Source organism: Lepidothrix coronata, unplaced genomic scaffold (genome assembly GCF_001604755.1).
Source record: "Lepidothrix coronata isolate B3197 unplaced genomic scaffold, Lepidothrix_coronata-1.0 Scaffold69, whole genome shotgun sequence".
Taxonomy (NCBI): Eukaryota; Metazoa; Chordata; class Aves; order Passeriformes; family Pipridae; genus Lepidothrix; species Lepidothrix coronata.
This window is the reverse complement of record NW_016690249.1, coordinates 4,701,652-4,716,974: the sequence shown is the minus strand read 5'-3', so window position 1 is coordinate 4,716,974 and position 15,323 is coordinate 4,701,652. Positions and strand designations below refer to the sequence as shown.

The 15,323-nt window shown below is 33.7% G+C and overlaps 1 long non-coding RNA gene across 1 annotated transcript; it reads left to right on the top strand.

The window, feature by feature from the left end:
* The first annotated feature begins 1,037 nt into the window (after positions 1 to 1,037).
* On the top strand, positions 1,038 to 14,752 carry LOC108499077. The gene is made up of 3 exons (XR_001875410.1): positions 1,038 to 1,812; positions 2,438 to 2,480; positions 12,586 to 14,752. It is a non-coding gene; the product is annotated as an uncharacterized LOC108499077 (long non-coding RNA).
* Positions 14,753 to 15,323: the final 571 nt, after the last annotated feature.

The window sequence follows — 15,323 nt, the reverse complement described above, 5'->3', positions numbered from 1 at the left end:
TATCCTATCGATCCTGTCTTGAGAATCACTATTCCTTACAGAGAACTTTACTCTTTTTTTTTAATTTTATTTCTGTTTCTTCTTCTGCAGGCTGTTCCAGAGCTTTCCTTGGCTTCAAATGGCTTTTAATAAGGTCTTTCATTTTAATGGGTGTTTTTATTCACATCACCTTTTGAAAACTACACCAGCCAGTCATGGCTGGGCTTCACGAACGAAGATTTGGAAAGGGCTCTACCCACGTTTGTTGCAAACGCGTTGACACCAGCCAGTATTTGGGGTTTTTTTCCAACTAAACCTTGTCTTTCTTAGAGGCCCTCAGAAAAAAGTCTTAAAGTGCATATTTTGACCTACCATAAAACTTCTCCAATTTTAAAGTTATTTCTATTTTCTGTATCAGACATCAGAATCTTCTTTTATCTCAAACAATACCACATCAAATTCTGTGTTCTCTGAAAATGTCAAGATGTCAATGTTTTCTGTCTAGTCCCTTACTTAAAATGTTAAGTGTGACCTCAGCACCCACACGTGCAGAGTTTCACTGATAAATTCTCATAACACTAATTATTCATATATTTGCATAACCTTTAGCTAAAATACTTTATTTTCTCAAGTTTATTCACTTAATTCTTTTGTGACACTCCTCAGACACATTTAATGAAGTTCAGGGAGATTTTCTAGACAAAGCAATCAGCTTACAATGAAAAAAAATGATCAGGCACAGTCTATTTTTAATATAAGTCAACATTGTAACTGCTAGTGCTGCAACATTAAAAAATAAATTATCCTGAGCCTTGTGTTAAAATTGTGAGTGATAATATCTTAAAGTAATCAGTGGCTTTGTGAGCTATTTCACCAAAAGCTGTTAAAATATTTTGAAAGTCCTGTCCTTAATTTTAATTGGTTCTATATTTTTATAGATCCAAGGTTTAAAACAAAAAAAGGAATAACAAGACATTTTAAAGTTATTACCAATTACAGAATTCTGTCAAAGTATCACCTCTAAAGATTCATTGTGACACAAGCATGAGAAACAAATTTGGTAAGACATCATAGTATATTTAAAAGGCAAGCTACAAAATGGCAATGGACAAGCAAGACCCTTTAGCTACAACTAACCTACTGTCCACATGTCAGGTTAGATTTTTTTTTTTTAACTTGACTTTCATACTTTGACACTGACTTACCTGGATGTCAAACTAAATTAGACCAAAGAAAGGAAATATTCTTAAGTAATAGTGAATGGGTCTACTGTACTTTTTAAAAAAAACATGGCTAATTAGGTAGTTACAATACAAAAAGGTAAAAATAGGCAGAGGTGACATTAAGATGAACTTTGAATCCTTACAGATGTACAGAATAAAATAGCTGTAAAGCTTTTTAGTTTGTCACAGGAAGTGCTCTCCCTGTCATTACCTTGCTATTTATTTATTTGTTTATTTATTTATTTGTTTATTTCTCTATTTATTTATTTTTACCCAAAATAACACCTTTTCCTATCTAACCAATGGCTAACTGAAAAATCTTACCATACTGTCACAGAAGTATTTTAAATGAGTAGCTTTAAGAATTTTAAATATCTGCAAAACATTTTATGCATCAAGGATCAAAACAGAAGAGAAATCTAAATTCACTCATGCTGAAATATTTTCACTTACATCTGATAGTACGTCACCTTCAGCTCAAGATATGTCTTTGAAAACAGGACCTAATAAAGAAAAGTGAAAGGTTCCATGAAATATTGCTTTTCTGGCCCACAGCCCAAGAATATATCGAGGAAAATGCACGAAGATCTGTGTGGTCAAAACTAAAAAGGTCAGTAATATTCTAAATATAAAATTAGTTATTTCTGGTATATATACTCTAAATGAAGAGATGTGAAAACATAACTCCTCCTTTTCAACTTGTTTTCAGATAACCAATTGAATAAACTTAAGTAAGTAAATAAATGGATGAATAACAAATAAAGGTGATTGCACTGAAGTCCTCTGTGAGGAATCAGAACTCAATAAAACTGTAGTAGTCAATGTGTTACAGGCAGAAATATTCTTAATGGTTTATTCAGTAAAAGAATCACATCTTGCAGAGTTCAGTGTCTGATAGATATATGTGAACTTAGTTTATTATTTTAACTATTCAAAAGTCTGTAGAACCTCGTCTATACTAGTGAAAAGAAAGGAAGGACAAATATATGGGCTTGCTTCATGGACTTCTCTTCCTCTAACTGACAGAAGTTCTTACATGTTTTGTGACATCTTGCCAGACCATTGTAATATACTTATCGGTATTCCTTAGAGCAATTGCTCAAAACTCTCCTGACATACCAGAAAGTTCATTGGCACACTACTGCTACCTCAGTAGAATTTACTTATTTTAAATTAATATAAAAACATTTGAAAACCCACAAGCAGTGCTTTGTTGTGTTTTTTTTTTCTTTCAGTTTGTTCCTATGTTACCGAGATCTTCAAGCATTCAGTTTCCAGGTAATAATAGTCTTTTTCCAAATAATATTTTTTTACTCTTGACAATTTATTTGTTTGTAATGTGCTGTGTTTCTTTAATTTATCAGCAAGAAACATCTACTAGGAGAAGGGATGGGAAAAAAAGTTAATAGAATTAGAAAAAAAGTCTCACAGTCAAATTATTAACACAAAAAGACGGTTTAGAGGTAAATTGATAATAATTTGTAAATACCTCCAAAGGGAGGAAATATAAAGTACATGTTTTAGTGATGAAGGACATAACAGAAAGGAGTAGAATAACACTTGAAAAAAGATTACTTTGAACTACAAAAAAGGACAAAAAAGGATATTGATAAGTGTTGAAATAATAGTAGTCATTAATAGTAAAAATTGTGAAAGATTAATCTGGAAAGTACTGAACGAACTCTTCACATCTTTAAATCAAGATAAATGCCCTCCTGAAATATAGGTTTAATGAAATAAGTTATGAAGCTCAATATGGGAATAAATAGATAGAAATTTTTGTGATATAGGAGGTCAAAGTAGATGATCTAATGGAACTTCTGGCCTTAAAATATATGAAACTGTGAAGAGTTAACCAATAAACCATATGGTGATAATTTTTTCTGTCCAACTCAGCCATTTATATGCAATAAATTCTCCAAGAACAGAAAGAACGCACTCCAGGGCCTCGTCTTTCCTTGTCTTTTGCACCATTAAATCTACTTCTGAAGGCTAAATTCGGTGTAGTTAGACAATTGTGCCTTGATACAGGGAAAAATGCTGAGTATTTGAAGCTCTATTCATGAAAAAACAAAAAGAAGGCTAGTAAACAGCATCTCCCAGAAACTGTTGCTAAAAACTCAAAGGTAATTACATTTATCAACTTCTTAAATCTGCTGAAATTTATCAAGCTAAAACTTATTTTTGTAAAACAAACAAACAAATTACAGTTAACACACTGACAGTACTGGAACTCTCATGTTGACGATAGCAATCTAAATAATATTGGATTACTTTTTTAATCAAATATCCTCTTCCTTGATTTGAATCACAACTAATTCAGGAAACTCCTGTGGTGTGCTGTGCATAACATTATCAAAATGAACAGAGTTATTTCTGTAAAATATGTATAAATTCACCTTCAAACACATATGTCACTTAAAAAGAGATCCTGATCTTGTGTAAAGGAATTTATGAACTAATGATCTTTCAGATGTGTCACACTCACAGCAGGTTGTTTGGGAACAGAACACTGAAAACAGTAAATTTTCAGCATAGCACTATAAAAATACATAACATTACAGTGGGATTGAGGGCAAGTCACTAACCTTCCCATGCAGACAATCTTAGTTGTTGGCAATATAATTCCCTTAATTCTCAGATTGAGGTGATCCTATGTGTTAGAAGTAATTTAATTACACATTTTGACTATTTGTTTAAAACATTGCAGGAAATGCTTTTGTCACTCATCCTGCACATCTTTGCTTTGCAGAATCCTTGGTTCTACAATATCTGACTTTTCCGTTCCTTCTTCTTTTTTTCTGCATCAAAATACTAATGGTGAAAGATAAAAAAAGAATTCACAGCATTTACGTTTGTAATAGGAAGAATCTAATAAAAAAATCTCTTCATCTATTGATTCTGTCTACCTTTCTTTTTCTGATAAAACCAGTACTGTTAGGGCTATGATTTAACTTTTAGTGCTTTATGTAAAATCTACACTTCTATGTGTTGGGTTTTTATTCTTATCAGGAAACTGAATAATCCATATGTTGAACCAATTTTCACTACCGCTATTTGATCAAGCTGATCTGGCAAACTGTATTCCTCCTCAGTTCCTCTGTTTTGATATATTTGCCTGGACTTTTCTAAATTATGTGTGACCTGGACATAACCTTTGTTTAATTTAAATTGCAGCAGAGAAATAAGAAGAGCTTTAATATTTAGGACACTTAGGAATGGATGTCCAACAGTTAGGCAGCAGTTATTTAGTGCATTTAAAACAGATGAGGATAAAATAAAAGATATTTCTCTGTTCCTGCACTGGCAGAGCTTTTTGTTAAGTCTCTTTTTCAAATATTCTGACTATGTAGGGAGCACCTTAGAGCTTGCAACAATGAAAACTGAAGGAGAGGATACAAATAATTTAACCTAAACAAAAGTAAACAAAATCTTTAAAGTTCTTTTGAAGTTCAGCTCTTAGGCTGAAAGATATCATGGGGAGATGATAGATTTGCTGCCACTGGGTTAAATTAGAGCACCTATAAATTACATCTCCTTGACTACACTTCTCTCCCACATCCTCGCATTGAAAGAAGATTCATTAGAGAATGTCAGCTTTACATGAATTTTACATGAATGAATTCTAGCTAGTTAATTACAAGTAGAATCTATTTCTTTGTATTTCCTGAGCAACAAAGAAATATATTACCCCAGTTACTCTGAAACATAAAAGCTGCATTATAAACTTATTAAAACTAGAAGCTCTACACAGCCTAACCAGTCTTCCAGGATGACTGCTAAGAGAGAGAGAGGGGAGGTGACAGTGAGAGAAAAGCTTTCTGAGAGTCATCTTCATGGATTACATGCCCACTAATCAAAATCAAATATTCTCAGTGAAATACTTGAATTCTGAAAATTCCTATGACTATGTTTTCCTTGTTGAAGCCCTAGTAAGGGAAATTTTACCTCAAGATTGTTGCCAGCATAGATTATTAAGAAATAAAAATGAAGACATTCCTGTCATAGTTGGCAGGAATTCCTCAGAATTCATCAGAAAACTTCTATTTGTATGTAGCTGGAACCTAGAAGGTTGCACTAGAAAGGCTTTTTTTAGAGAGATTCAGAGATGAAAATTAGAAATATTTATTTTGCAGACAGATGTGATACACTAGTTTTCAGGTGTTGTGCGTGGCAATATAACTCTTATAAGTAATTTAGAAATACCTTTGCAATATTTCCTATTTTGATTCATTAGTATTCAGAACAAGTTTTCCTCTGATTAATCCTCGATGTAGGAAGTTAAGAAATGAAATATTAATATGATCTGGGGATGTACTATAACTGCAATTCATTTTTCCTAATTAGAAACTTGAGCATTTTGAATAACAAACTGTATTTTTCTTATATGAGCTGGATTTCAAAAATAGCCACAGCAAGACCAGCAATACAGCAAAACAAAAAAGTAGGAAAGAATTATGAATAATCACTGCCTGAAGTATTGAAAAACATAATCAGGTGAAGAAGGGATGCACCAACCTCTAATAATGCTTTAAAAAAGCGGGGAAACACACTTCACACAGTCATTCCTTCACATCCAGTATCTCTGTAAAAAGACTGTGTAGAACAGTAAATTTCCGGTATATTTCAGAAATGTAGGAAACCAATTCTAAAGATAAGATTACAGCTCTAGGTAGTAAAATCTGATGTCTAGAAGGTAAAGGCATGAGTGGAGCTTCGCAATTCGTCATATAAAAATAACATGGGATTTTTATTTTATGTGGAAATATAGTTTATCTCAACAACCATTAGTCACTGGATATTGTTATGATTCCTGCATTATATTATTATAACATTAAATTAATGCTATATAATACAATAACATTTAGAGTAATGGTTAAAAGAAGGGCTGTCCTTCAGGATACATTCTGGAATGCCCACAGGGAAATAGTTGCCTGTGGAGATGGGAACCTTCTAATCACTGAATGCCTTCTACAGTTGCCTGACCATGCCTACTACTTCCTTGGACACTGCAGTCTCAGAATTAAAACCAGAAGGAAGACAATAATTTATTTCTGATTCCATAAGCTAAGCCAGTGGAGAGTTCAAACCACTGAAGTACTCAAGAGGCTAAACTGCTACACATCTTTGGAAACTGAAAACCAAGCTGTCACAGATGCTTGCAGAGTTTGCAGTGGCAAGGAGTTTCTTTACTTAAGATGTGGCCAGACAGTCTTCACAGTTTTCCTAGGCCCTGGTGAAGAAAAAATTATTGAAGTTGTTACCTATATAATGATGATTTGGGAAGAGGGAATATCTCCTCAAACTTTGTAATCACTGTGGTATGTGAAGAGAAACAGAACAGGAATATAATCCCACATCCCATCTGAGCATTATATTCTGTAACCAGTACTCCACTCACAGCTGTTGCCAATCCCTGATTCTTCAGTATAAGGAACAAAAAAGCAAATACAGACCTACAGAAAACCTGAAGAATAATGGCCAGGGATCTATCCATTTTTAGGAAACAAAAAAAAGTCCTTCCTGAACAACACTGACTGCTTGAAAAAAAAACAAAGATTTTGTTTTTAACAATTCTTTCTTTTTGTGTGTGTGCTTTTTTTTTACTTGAACCTAAATCAATGTTTCCTGAAAAAACTTGGAAGAACTTTTTACTCTGCTGTCTGTGTAATTAGTGTTCAAACCAATTTGTAAAGATTTTAGTGCAAGTGCAGAAATGTTATTGATTAGTAGCTTAACTACGCACTGGAGAAGATTCCCTTGTTTCTTGGTCTATGCACTCAAAGAATTCAGAGTTCTTGAAGACACTGACCTTGGACTGAATAAAAGATTTTAGCCGTAAGGACTTTAAATACATAACTTGAACCTCAAGAAAAGACTATATGCTTATAAAGCATATCGCTCTGAGGAAAATCTAAAACTATTTTAATTGTGAATGTGTTAAATGAAAGACTTATTCCTCAATATAAATATCAATTTATATTGATAAATTAAATATAGTGAAGAACAAAAAACCAAACGCAAAACAAAACCAAAACCATCAAAAATAATCTATTGGCTGTTGTGATCATTGAAGCATAGGATTTTCTGAATGCCCAGCACCATCCTTAGGCATCCTTAAACAAGTTCATTCCCCTCCATTAGCAGCTGTGAACCATCCTAATAAGTAATTTGCAGAGTAGTTTGATAACAAGAACAAAAGATTGCTTTGAAGTATCATCATTATCATGTTAATGTAAATAGTGGTGAAGTGTAGGGCACTTGGCACAACTCCTTACTTCTGCATCAGTTCTTTGAAAAGAGTATGGCCTGTATTTATATTCCTATTCCACTTGAGGGAAGCTGCCCTGTTATGCAAAATGACTTGTTTAGTGAAGATGAATAGTCAGAGAGTGAAATACCGACAGTATCATTGATACTTCTTTCGTCATTTCTCAAAAATCTTCTCATTTAACAACTCCCACTTCCTATCATGCACGGAATTCACATTTCTTGCCACTAGATTTGGAAACATATTCTTTTCCTTTTTTTCAATTTTTATTTTTAATCAAGGCTGTAAATCTTCCATCTTTTTTTGCCTGTATTCCTCAGACTTCTTTTTTCAATTTTCTGTTTATCTAACCTAAGGTTACCATCAGTCACTTAAAGTCATCCATTTGTCTGGTCTCTTGTTTCAGTCAGTGAAGGGAAACATTTTTGTAAAGAGCCTCTGCAAGTACTGATTTCTCTGTATTACAAGGGACCTAACACATTAGCTTAAATTTTTTGCCGTGAGATACAGTTGGGTGAGATGAATCCAAACTTCAAGAAGCATTTGACAATTATTTTTATAATGTTGTTTCTGGTTAGAATAATCTTGGCATCTCATCTTTCCCCTTCACTCTAGTTCAAATCTTTCATCCTTTAATCTTTACCTATCAGCAGCTACCACCCTTTTTCAGTATGATATTTACCTTATCTTTACCACATCACCAGGACAAAATCAAGCGTGCTACTCAAGTTTAAACACCTCAGGTTGTGTTCCTGGCTCATTTAAGATTATTGCAATATGTAAGGAGCATTCTCAAACACGAAAAATAACATAGAAAGTTATCCCTCAATTTTAATTCTTCCAAATATTTCTTTTGGGGATTAAATACATTTAATAATGAACATTGCTGTCAGTTGTACAATGTTAGCAAACTTAAAGCAGAAGTTGAAAGATACTCAGGTTATACAAGAATTCAAAATAAGTTGAGTTAGTACATCCCTTAATGTCATTTAAAAAAGAAAGAAGGGAGAGATCTTCACTATATTCAACAACCAACTTATACTTACGAACAAAAGGAGAGAAGAGGTTTTATAGTACAAAAATAGAGGAATGGTTATAAATCAGCTAAATTGTCTGTACACAAAGTGAGATATAGAATAATTCAAGGAGACATAGAAGTCATTAAATGTCAGATACTTCTATCTCATTAGCACAATAAAAACTTAGTTTGATGTTTCACATCACTTGATCATCAGAGAGCAAGATCCATACATAATTGATAAAAACAGAGAAAAGCTAGAGATTAGGGCAAACACTCATGTCTAAAGTTTTCAAATGCCAACAGAACTGGAATTTGAGAAAACAGAGAAGCAATTACCTTACTTATGTGGTAAAGCTTAAAATAAATAAATAAAGAATGGATGATAAAGTTGTTTAAATTATTTGCATCCCAAACTATGTATGTGATTTTCATTTTCACATCTGTGTTCTTATGCATTTCTGAAAAATCCTCAGGGCACTTTTTTGAATTTTAGCTGCATGCATGCTCTAAATTCTGACCCAATCAGTAATAAATGCAGACAACAGGAATTATGAAAGAGAGTGCTGAATTAGTAGACAAGATGGAAAAGAATGTAGCCAGAGGAAAATCCACACTTGTTCCTCTTGATATCAAAGTTATTATTTGGAGCAGGAGGATGAGAGACTGTTGGTGCTGGTGACCAAAAGCTGTTGAACATAGTGTAGAGACCTAGTGGATACTTGGAGCAACCAGAAAATTCAGTGCAATGGTTGTAATAAAGGAAATATTAAAAAATAAAAACTGAATCAAGGCTGTTTTCCCAGTAGTATATCTGCTAGAATAAAGAAGACTACTTCATCAAAATAAGGAAAGGAATACAAGTGACCTTGTGTGGATTTATGAGGATATATGCTAAAATGCTTTTTTTTTCTTTACACAAAGGTAATGCATAAATTTTAAAATAATTGTGTGCAGCTTTTGGACCAAAAAAGACCTTACATTGTCAATTTCCAGCTGTGAAGATGTGACTTCATACTCTAAAGTCATAATACTCTAAAGTCTAAAGTGATAAGGAGACAATTTTGCTTTCTGATAGGGAGAATATTTTGCTTTCACACTTGTGTTTACAGAACAGTCATTGACATGAGACCTCTGTCATGTGAACTTAGCAAAAGTTAAGAACATTTATTCAAAATATTTATTGGTTATTTAAAATATTTTAGATATTTTTTATTGTAATTTTCGGTACACTGAAAAATGTTTGGGAAAATCTTTTGGAAAAACTCTACTATGACTAAAATGAGACCACAATATTTTTCAGATACTCGAAACAATGTACTGCATGGTTGTAAAATCAGTTCCAGTTTTAGGGGGAGTCCTATCCAGAGTGAAGGAACTCTTTGAAATCCTCCTCATTATGTATCAAAGTAAAGAAAAAACAAAGAAAAGCTTACAAAATTCAAATACAAACAAGAAAAGATATATATATTGTTACAGCAGATGAAAATAAAGAAAAGGTAAGTAAAACAAACAAAAAAATTTCACATTTTGTATCAGATACATGCTATTAATGAAGCTACCATTCTAGAAATCTTACAAGCTTCACATCCTCAGGTTGTTTTTATGGTTAGTTTTATGAGTCATCCTCTCTGCTGTAAGGTACCAATCATATGATTGGTTATATTGTTTTAAGACATTAAATGTCTTAAATTATATAATGACATTATATGGAATCATTTAAGTTGGAAAAGATGTCCAAGATCATCGAGTCCAACCGTTAAGCCAGCGCCACCGACTCCATCACTAAACTGTGTCTGCAAGTGCCACAACTATATGTCTTTTAAATACTTTCGGGAATGAGGACTGCTTCTCTGAGCAGCTTGGTCCAGTGCTTTTCAGTGAAAAATGTTTCCTAATAAACACTCTAAACTCCCCTGGTGCAACTTGAGGCTGTTTCCTCTTATTCTGTTCCTGCTATTTGGGAAAAAGACTGACACACAGAGTATATATCTAAATCTACATCTAAATCTCCTAATGTACTGCTATTTTCATATAGCAAAATATTCAATAACACCAGAATAATTATATAGGTATGATTAGTTCATGGTTATCAAATAGTACTTATATTTGGCAAGCCATACTCTGAAGGCTTTTAAAGAAAAATGTGGTTATAGCAGGAATCCAGATAGATTAAGCACAAGGTTTTAGCAGAGTACAAGCACCATATAAGAGCAAGGGCCCAAGGACATAAAAATAAACAAACAAATAAAAGAAACCACATATAGAAATTAGTGCTCATGAAACAAATAAACAAATTGAACCCTAAGATACAGTTTTGAGCCATCAACCAGTTTTAAGGTAAAACTTGAATATCTTTAGAATTTTGTCAGAACCAATTGCTGTTGTATGTTAGTGGAGTATTCAACAGTACAAGTCAAATGAATGCAACTAGTCTCGAGCTTATTTCTGAATGGAGTATGATCCAAAAACTTAAACAAACTGGTAATATTATTAATCCAGTTGGATATGAAATATTTTTATGTGCCTGGCATAATTTCAGTTCAACATTAAGTTATTCAGAAAAAAACACTACTGTTCATATAACTCTTGCAAACAGATAATGATCATCAATGTCTACAACTCATTTTTGAGTTGATACAATAATCAATCACAATTGGTTTCTAACATGTACTATAAATCTTGTACACTGCTTGGAAAGAAAAAATAGCAAAATCAAACCTAACCATATTTAATATGTACCGGGTTTGGAACGAGAAAAAATGAAAGACTGCTGATATTCAGCCTGTTTGGTACAGAAACGAGTTGCTGAGTAATAAAAAAATGTCTATTAGTAATTGTAAAAAAATGCAGACATTTCTGTGTCAGTGGTACTCAAATCAAAGTAAAAGCACAAGCTAAAACTATTTCCATGTGATTAAATACTGTGATATGTGAATTAAAAGTCAAATCATTTTAATGTGTCTAAATTAGTCCTACAAAAATGAACAGGGCATCTTCATTTCACAATCTCAGCAATTAAACTAAAAGAGAAAGCATTAAAATTATTATTTATACAAGTACAGTGGATATTCTGATTTCTAGGCTTTGGAAGATTAACTGAGACTCATTTCTGATCACAGAAACACATGCTGATGTTAAGTTTCAACACACTCAAAAGTAAATTAGAAGCAAAATATCATTGCTACTCTTCAATATCCATTTCAACAGATTAACTTATTCTGTTTGCAGACATCATAGGTTAATTTTCTGATTTATATCTTTTCTCTGTTGTTTTTTTCTTGTTGATTTCTTATCACTGTCCTTTAAAAAAAGAAACAAACATTTATAAAGAAAACTCTTCTTCAAAAATCACAAATGCATGACAATTTTTTCTGAGCATGCTACAAAACAAACACTTCCTATACACTTATGAAGGAGAAAAATCACTTGAGTATTCAGCATCTGGTTATAAGTAGCCTCGCTAGGTAAAAGCATGAAAAAAATAAACACATCTAGTAGCCCCTGATGCACCTCACACAATGATCCTAAAAAAATAAAGAGAATATGTAGTTCCATTGAAAAATGTTTAATACATACTGTAGTTTTTCGAAGTTTACATTTTTTCCACACCTTAGCTCATTTACTTAGGAAAACATAGAACAGATATACATCTTCAGGACATTTCACAGAGAAAGAAAGAGAAGTAAATACATTTTAATCTCACAGCTAAGGTATGAACTGTTGTATAGCAAAAGAGCATTGCATTTAAACACATTTGAAAATATTCCATTAATTGAACACGTTGTCACATGTGCTTTGTCCCATGATCCTACCCTCATAATTGTTCAGATAGGACATCACTTGGGCCCACCTGATCATGGACTTTGGGTTTTTCACACAAAAGAGAGGGTGCAGTGTGGCCAGTGCTGCCTGGGTGTCTCCTTACTATGAAGCTTGAAATGTCTGAAGGACATTTTACTTCCTGCCAAAAGCAGGAAGTAAAAACTACTTCCAGATGTGTACCGCTAGATCTTGTCAGTGCATATCTTGATATTTCTTGATGTAGCAAGTGTAGGTTCAGAACTAACAGCTGGTTTTCTGTTTGCTTGTAGGATGAAACAGAATCTGCTCTCTGTATCAAAAAGTGCAGGAACTGGGAAGAATCTCACAGATATCTGGTCTTGATCCCGCAGTGGTCATCCCTGAGTACACAGCTTCGTTTTCAATACTTCCATTTAAAGTATTTCTCTGCTAAATTCCAACTTCTTCAGCCATGTGATGATGCATGAGCCAAATCTGGAAGTGTACCCCATAAATCACAAACAGATCAACTCTGTGAGCTGGGGAGAAACCTCTACTCCACCGTCTTTTAAAGGATGACTACAAAGTAACTTTTCATTATCTAGCTTCACACAAAATTTTCCCCTTCAAAAACTTCACAACCAAGAATTATGTGGATACTTTGAAATGTTCTGAGAAGCATAGAGAAACAGACAAAAAGCCTAAAATATCAGTTTAGTAGCAGCTGGGTGAACTGTCATTGTCCTAGTTAGCTTAAATGTTCCACAGCCAATTTCTGTAGCTTCCTCAACTCTCTGGATTTTAAAAGTTCTAATTGACTCCAGAACCTCACTGTAGCTGACATCTGTATGTTTCTAGATCAATTTGACAAGTTAAGAAATCCTCTGGAACTTGGAACATGAAGAAGTGTAGTGTAGAGTTGTACTGGGTTGATCCTGGATGGATGCCAGGCACCTACCAAAGCTGCTCTGTCGCTCCCCTCTGCAAGTAGACAGGAGAGAGAAAATAGAACAAAAGGTTCATAAATTGAGATAAGGACAGGGAGAGATCACTCACTGAAAATCATCCCCACTGATCTCCAGGGGCACAGCTGCTTCACCAAGGTCTTCATCACAGGCTGCAGGGGAAGCTCAGCTCCGGCGCCTGGAGCACCTTGTCTCCATCCTTCTCCCCTGACCTTGGTGTCTGCAGAGTTGTTGCTCTCACATGTTCTCACTCCGCTCTTCTCTGGATGCAATTACTTATGCACAATAACTTCTTTTTTCCTTCTTAAATATGTTATCATTCTTAATTGATTAAGTCTTGGCCAGCCAGTCCACCCTGGAGCCAGCTGGCATTGGCTCTACCAGAAATGGGGGAAGCTTCCGGCAGCTTCTCACAGAAGACAACCCTGTAGCCCCCCGGTACCAAAATCTGCCCACACAAACCCAATACAATACAGGTAAGAGTTTAGCACAGAGCTGATTTCACTTTTGTAGAGTTTGTTGATGCAGGTCCTTTGGTGTGGCATCTATACTGCTGCTGAACCTGAGCTTGGCCAAAACATGGTATAGCTTGCTTTTTTCTTCCCCCCTCCCCCATGATATTTGAACTATTAAAAAGCACAAAATACAATCTGACTCAAAACAAGAACCAGCTCAAATGCACCCATGGCACTGACAATCTGAATCATAAAAAACAACTGAATAGGGGAGGATCTTTTTACCTTTTGGCATTTCTTGTATCGCAGGTGATGGTTCTGATCCACTGGTTACCAACTGACCATCCTGTTAGAAATAAATGAAGAAGAATATTTCTTCAAATAAATGACTGAATATGTTTAAGAAATATCTCTCTCACAGAATCTCCTTTCTCTGTCATTAACCTGTTATGTATATACATTATGTGTATATATATTAATTCAAATTTATATTCTCTCTTTATTGTTTTCCTTTTACTTTTTGAATGAATGAATGAATGAATGAGTGAAATGATGCAGTATTACTGTAAGTCATATAAGTAGTTTATTAAAAAGGCTACGGGGGATTCTGCAGCTAATTATTACTCCATCCAAATACTCCTGACAACACCCTACAGTTAGACCCAGCTGCTCTTCAAGTTTCTATGTCTCATAGGTGGCTACTTTGCCACAATTATTTTTCTAGTTTGAAAGTCAGTGGTAACAATTGTTGATGTCTGACAAATAGATACAGAGAAAAAGCATTTAGTGACATAATTTTATACATGCAATTAGTTTCATGGGGCTTAGTTTTTCAGAAATATGTAAAGCTGGATGCAGTTATATAGTATGAATATTTGAGAGTAGATGCTAGAAATCTGGCTAAATATCTCTTCTGTATGAACACTTTGCAGTCAACTGGAAATCTGGTCCATGTATGTTTTTCAAATCTTTTTTCCTGATTTCCTTAAGCCATTTTCAGTTTAGGTGATCACTGTAAAACAAGGATATGTAACATATAGACTACACATGAATGAGAAGAGAGCTTTCTGTCATAGAAGCAAGTAAATTGTTAATAAAACATTGCCTGCTGTGAACTGTAAACTGTAAAAGCTGTATCTTTGGAAAATTGTCAAACTAACTTAGAGAACAAAGTACTCTCATTTTGTCTGAAATAATGACTTTAGGTACAGAATGGCAAATACTACAATTTAGGGAAAAGGAGAGCTTCATTAGTATTAATTTTCAAATACAAAGCTAATCAAACACTTCCTTGAGTATATTGGATACTTAATATGCAAAAAGGTGGATTTGCAAGGTAACAAATCTAAACAGATTCAATGATTTTAAGAATACAAACTTTTAAAAAAAGCAAAAGAAAACTATTCAGTAAGTTTAAAACATCATTTAAAGTAACATGAATCTGACTGAAATAGACATATTGCATATCTGTGTATCTATCTTCAAAAAAAGTTATGAATGAGTCTGAACATGACATATATTTCATACCTTAGTGTAAGTCAACTTACATTTCATTCTGATAGATAAACTTTAAAAATTTAGATATAAAACAGAACAGAAATAAAACACATATTCAATGGAAGTCTAAGT